This window comes from Saccostrea echinata, unplaced genomic scaffold (genome assembly GCF_033153115.1).
Source record: "Saccostrea echinata isolate AGI-Se365-2 ecotype Australia unplaced genomic scaffold, CSIRO_AGI_Sech_v1 ptg000033l, whole genome shotgun sequence".
Taxonomy (NCBI): domain Eukaryota; kingdom Metazoa; phylum Mollusca; class Bivalvia; order Ostreida; family Ostreidae; genus Saccostrea; species Saccostrea echinata.
In genome coordinates, this window is record NW_026889782.1 from 13,289,131 (window position 1) to 13,295,897 (window position 6,767).

Genomic DNA, 6,767 nt, shown 5'->3' on the forward strand with positions numbered 1-6,767 from the left:
TAGCTTTGTCTTAATGTATTATAATATTGACATTTTACACAAAATGGAATTCATCTTCTATGTCACCTGATTGGCAAAGATTACTTGTTTAGATTTAGGTCATGCTATAAATATCAGTTTTTACTGTAGTAGATACTGTCTAAATGGGTAAGTGTGTATATAAGAAGCTGTAAAAAATAATTGAATTATTGGGAATTTGTGTTTATTTTTATTCATTCATGTTTTTGTTTTGTTTCAATTTTATATATTTTTATGGGGTTTTTTTTTCAGTCATAATTATTATTTCTAAGGTAAATGGCTTTTATGCAGTGTATCGCTGTATCTGAGGGGGTTAGTCGATTTTTGATGCCAGGCATCGACTAACCCCCATCTGCGCATGCGTCATTATTTTCTTGCTAAATTCTGCAGTTTTCTGCAATCAAACGGCAATATTAAAATAATCCCTCGAATGTCCGTCATTAAATTATGTTACGACTTCACTGATCGCAAACTGTTTCTTCCGAGTTGTAAATATCCGTTCAACATTACCAACAATACACGGCTTCATAGTCCTTCCGAGTTGTAAATATCCGTTAAACATTACCAACAACACGGCTTCATAGTTCCCATGAATGTAGACCAGCTGAAGAAATGACTCGCAGCACAGGAAAATACATACCGATGCGTTTTGTCGTGTAACCGATATATTACATATACAGTAAATAACTGGCGTCTTACCTTCAATGTCGAAGGCGACAGTCAAACATGTGTCCAGGTAAAAAACAAACAGGCAAGCAATAACACAACACGTAGGTAAGACTTATAGACTAGGACTGAAGCTTCAGTGGCGATAATACTAGGCATCACGTGACATACCCAGTATATGGATAGACCAGGGTCAGAGGTCAAGACAGTAGGGAGAAAGTGAAATATGTAAATAAGGTAATTTCACTACATTCCTCCCCGTTTTATTTAACAGGTTTAAATTATATATACTTATACATAGAATACATTAATGATACTTTAAACATATTTGTAGGTAATACAATAAATACAATACTCTGTAATAATTTGGTCGGAAAAGAATCCTGACCTATAATTTTGCAGAAAGCGAGTAATCAATATGAGACATTCCACATGAACTTAGTCGGAAGATAATCCAGACCTGTAATTCTGCGGGAATTGTCTTCTATACATATCATCTAAAAGTTATAGAGGCGACGACTATTCTTGACTGTCTCCTTCAGAAGGTACTGCACATTAACTTGTAGTTTTGATGCAACTTCGGTAGCAGCCTCACAAATGAACGCTGGTATGCTTACAGTTCCTCCTCCTGGTTTCATATGGGGAGTCTGTTTCCAGAAGCAAGCGATTCATTGGAACGGATTGTAGACCGGCAACTTGACCAACACTAAAGTTCGCCACAGCACCCGTGAATCCGAAGTAAACGTTTGAACAGCTATCCAACCATTCCTTGATTAAGTCTGGATCGCCCATGAAGCAAAGAAGATGTATAGGTTGGTCTGGATCACACAATTTCCTCAGTAACTGAATACAGGGTGCGTGTACATCCATCCCAATACTGTCAGCGGCAATTCCACGCAAGTGAAGAACAAGAACTTTATCCTTACGAGTCACCTTAAGCACTTGGCGGAAAACTTCGTCTTGATGTCTCCACAGCTTCACAGGGGCAGTTCTGTCAAGCCCGATCTCACCTAATGCCACAACATATGGACTGCCCAACAAGTTCTTCATATGAAGGAATCTATCAGGTGTCAACTCAACATGCTTGGGATGAACTCCTATAGCCATCCTCCAAGGACCACACATATCTACAAGTTCTGGGTGTGTTGATGGTTCACTATAGACAATTACTCCTCCTGAAATTGTAACGTCAAGGTTAGGACGTAAATCACTGGAATGGTAGTAAGACAGCAAATGCTCCAAAGATCTTCCTGAAGAACATTTCCATATGCGGGAACAAGTCTGGTCAAGATGGAAATGACTGTCGAAAGCGTGAAACATGATAGATGTCTGAGAACTGCAAATCTCATGAACAACAGTGTTACTCGGAGATACTAGTAGTGGTTCCCTAGGGACGTCCACATCAGACCCGTAACTGACATCATTAACTGTAAGTTCATCTTCCGTCGACGAGTCAACAACCGGAACTTGTATCTGGAGTACTAATAACGTCCCCTGTAACACGTCCATGTGTACGAAATTCTTCGCGCTGCATGGGCTGCAAAGGTGACTACAGTACTACCAAGTGGGTATCCACTAAGTACTACTACATTTAAGTGGTGACAATGTAAAACCCTCAGGTGGCTCCAACCATCTTTGGTGCACACACAATCTTCGCATATACACAACTGTATCAGGATGAAGAGTGGTGTCCGAGGTAAGCATTCCTGAGCGATTTACATAATCCATTGCAGAGAATAAGTCGGCACCATGTCCTAGAACGCTTCTTACTAAAGACTTCAATGCTGAAACCTGCAACTGTGACAAAGTAGACTCGTCTAAGTAGCGCAACGGTCTTATGTCATTGAAAATCTTAGGAAGATGACTACGCTGAACATGACGCTAAATCTTCCTCCCCTTCCTGCCTGGAAATGGACATTTCTTGAAAAAAAGGTGGTTGACGTTATGTAGATCCACCGTCACTCGAAGATCTGGGTCAAGTCTTGGTCGTTTGGCGACTGTTCTGTTTCCCTGATATCTGTTTGCTGGACTCTGCGTGTAGAATAGTTTCAAGACGGTTTAACAGGTACAGTCTTTGAACGTAATGAAGACCTGACTGGCTTGGATACGGTGGTAATCTTATGACGATCCTGACCGGCTGTGCTATGTGCTACGGATAACTCCGCCGCTTCATGCATTTCAGAACACTCCTGATTCGCTGTGTCATGTGCTACGTATAGTTCCACCGCTTCATGCACATCGGAAACATTTTCCTCACACTCCTCTCCTTTCGCCATTGGCTTCTCCAAAGTAGAAGGTTCCATAGCATTCTCACGTACCACTTCAAGATCTGGATTGGACAGCAATCTTATATCCACACACATAGATGATGAAGTGGCTGATGAAACAGTTGTTGATGGAGGACTCCTTTTCCTCAGTGGTCTGGATCTACGTGACAGTGATGGAAGGTTCTCGTCAACCCACCTCTCTGGGCAAAGTATTGTGGCAGCTTCATGTCGTGTCGCCTCAATCCATCTATTGTCTCCCACATCCCTCGCCAACCGGTATTGTTGGATAATTACGTCGCAAATGGTACGAGAAATTCCATCATTCAGAAGGGCTAAGTCATAAACTAACCTCTTCGGATCAACCAGACTTCTGTTGGTGGTTTTACTTCTCACAAAGTCGCCATAATGCTCTCCTCTGTCCTGGCGAAGTGTGGGCTTTTCCGATTTCCAAGACCTCTTGTAAGATGACTTGATGATATGAATTTAATACAAAGATTATACTCAATAATATAGATACATAAATATGGGGGTATGATATGCAAAAAGACAGACAGACAGTGTGATCCAGAAGAATTTTTATATATACATTAATTAAAGTGACATGACCCTGGTCTTATAAGATAGTCCATTTCTTCATCAACTGTAATAAAATTAATAACATAAGTACACTGTTCTATCAGCACTGCAAATGACAAGCATATAACATTTTACTGTATAGGTCAGAACCATATGTTATTTTATAGATTAGCAATGTCTCACTAGCAGTCACATTCCGGGCATAAATAAAAGGATAACTTTTCTGCGTAATTTTTATCTATGTTAACGCAGGAACCATGAAACCAATTTCGGTATTCATCGCACTGAATCATAAAGGAACCCGTATCCGGACCATGACAGATACAAAACTGATTATCTGCCCTAGTATCTGATAGAATTGTGCTCGAGTGTTTAAGGATCCACTGCAGAATTTCCCGATCTTTGCACAATTTAATTCGGTCATGATTCATGCAAATGATTTTCCCACGTTGTTTAACCTTGTAAATATACGTGGACAGTTTTTCCGTTATGACTCCCGGTCCTTTCCATGATGGACTTAGTTTGCGGCACTTACCCTTAACTGTTGCAGTATCAAGAACGTATACAATATCTTCTACTTTGTAACACTGTACTAAAGCCCTGAGATCATAATCACGTTCCATGATACCCTGTGTTGTTTGTAGAGTATTTCTGGCTACTTCCTGAGCTGTGCTAATATTGTCCATTAGCTCGGCCAGGTACTGATCCGCATCTTGGAAATGTCCATTTTTTGTGGACCAGGAATATTAAGTCTACAGGTTGAGTTACTTCTCGGCCTAACATCAGCATATTTGGGGTGAAGCCGATGCGACGGTTGATACAAGACCTAAGCTATTTGTGGAATTCACTCACCCCACTCACCAGGTGTTTTGGAAACGAAACATATGACAACATGCATTACAGTCCTGTTAAACCTTTCGACTACTGGCTGAGGCACGGAAAGGAGTGGTTTGCGTTTTATAAATTTGAAGTACTTCACAAATATCTGTAAAGAGCTGACTTGTGAAATTAGTCCCTCGATCTGTAAATATTTGAAAGGGGTACCCAAATCTAGTAAAGAATACATTAATGGAGGCTTTTGCAGTTACCATGGCAGTCCGAGATGGTAAGGGAATACACTCAACCCACTTTGTATATTGATCAAACATCATCAGAATATATGAGTTATTATTTTGAGTAACTGGCAAGGGTCCTAGAAAATCCATATGAACTCTCTTCATTGGCACTCCTGCGTGGTATTGGGTTAGAGTACATCTTGCATGTCTGTTTTTTTTTTTTTTTTTTTTTTTTTTGTTTTTTGTTTCTATTACAGACAGCACAGGATGCAACATAATTCTGAATGTCCACTGTCATGGAACACCAGTAAAACCGCTCCTTCACTCGCCCCAGAGTCCTCACTATTCCTTGATGACCTGCAGCAGGAATATCATGGCACAAGGTCAAGACTTCCACTCCCATGGTTTTAGGAAGCACCCGGACTCTGTTATTTTCCACAACCTTCCATAGTATCTGTTTTTCATCCAGTGTGAATAACTCCTTATAAATCCAGTAAAACTTGGCTGCTCTTGACAAAAGGAAAAGCTCATTACCATTGTGACTTTGGTCGCAAGCCAATGATGAAGTACTTTTAAATCAGAATCATCTAATTGAGCATTTTTAATGTCATCCCAGGAATGATCAGGCAGTCAGAAGGACTGGGTAATAAGTCTTACTTGGTAATCCTCATCACACTGAGTAGTTTTGTCCTCAAATATCTGTTGAGCTTCCGTGAGAGGAACTACATTATCAACCTCATCCAGAAACTCACCCCAGTTCTTATGGGTTCGATGGTAGTAATGACACCCTCTACCGGGAAAATCTTCTATTTAAATCTCCCCTGTAGAAAGGACATGGACATGGATTTTCTGCACTTATTCTGGACAATGAGTCGGCATTGACATGCTTCTTAACTTCTCTATGCTGAATGGTCATATTATACTGACTTAATTCCTACATCCAACAAGCTAACTGGCCTTCAGGATAACGGAAGTTTAATAACCACTAAAGGCTGCTATGGTCTGTGCGTAATGTGAATGGTCTTCCTAGCACATAATAGCGGTAGAACCTTGTAAAAATCACTACTGCTAGAAGCTCCTTGCGAGTAGTACAGCAAAGTCGTTCAGGCAATAAAGTCAGACTAGCATAGGAAATAGTCCTCTCTTTGCCATTTTGTATTTGACTTAGTTCTGCTCCTATGACAAATTCGGAAGCATCTGTATCCAGTATGAAATAATCATCTTTAGTTGGTAACAGGAGCACTTGTGAGGGCCAGTGTTTTACTTTTTCATAAGCCGACTGTTGCTCCTCACCCCAGTAAAACCTATTCTCACCTGTTTTAGCATACAAATGAACAGTCATCCTGGCGAAGTCTTTAATGAAATTTCTGTGGTAATTCGCGAAGCCACAAAATCGTTCAACATCCTTGGTACAGGTAGGTACTGGCCACTTGCGTACTTGTTCTATGTAGCTTGGTCCAATTCCTAATCCATTTTTGTTGACGGTACGGCCAAGGAATTCCACTTCTCTTCTATACAGCACACACTTCTTGGGTTTAAGTTTCAGACCATAAGATCAGTAATGTTTGCAAATGTACCTTGAAGTTTTTTCCCAAGACCAGTATGTCGTCAAGAAACGCCAGGACAGTTTTCCAATGTAGGCCACGTAGTACATGATTCATCATTTGCGAATAAGTACTGGGTGCATTACAGAGTCCAAACCCCATCCTATTAAATTGAAAGGACCCATATTTGGTAATAAAGGCGGTCTTCTCTTTGTCTGAATCTTTAACTTTTTCCTGCAAGTAAGCTCAGTTGCCATCCAATTTTGAAAACCAAATATTTCCGGTTATTGTGTCTAGACATTCATCTATCAATGGTAAAGGAAAGACAGCTTTGTTGGTCACCGAGTTTAATGCCCTGTAGTCGACACACCAACGGAGACTGCCATCTTTTTTCCTTACTAAAACAGGTGCTGATGCCCATTCTGATGATGAGGGTTCAATGACTCCAGCATAAAGCAACTTATTGAGATGTTTTTCCTCCTCGTCCACATAGCATGCAGGTGTTCTGCGCAAGTATTGTTTAACTGGCCTAGCATCTCCAGTGTAAATTCCATGTTCAATGGCTGTGAAGTAGCCCAAGTCAAAATCGTTCTTGACAAAAACATCTGCATAGGACATCTCTGAGGAGTGAATTTTCTTCA

General features: G+C 40.5%; 1 pseudogene; it reads right to left on the minus strand.

Annotated features, from left to right (window-relative positions):
- Positions 1–1,181: 1,181 nt before the first annotated feature.
- On the minus strand, positions 1,182–2,423 carry LOC133198151 (uncharacterized metal-dependent hydrolase HI_0454-like; annotated as a pseudogene).
- Between the last annotated feature and the right edge of the window lie 4,344 nt (positions 2,424–6,767).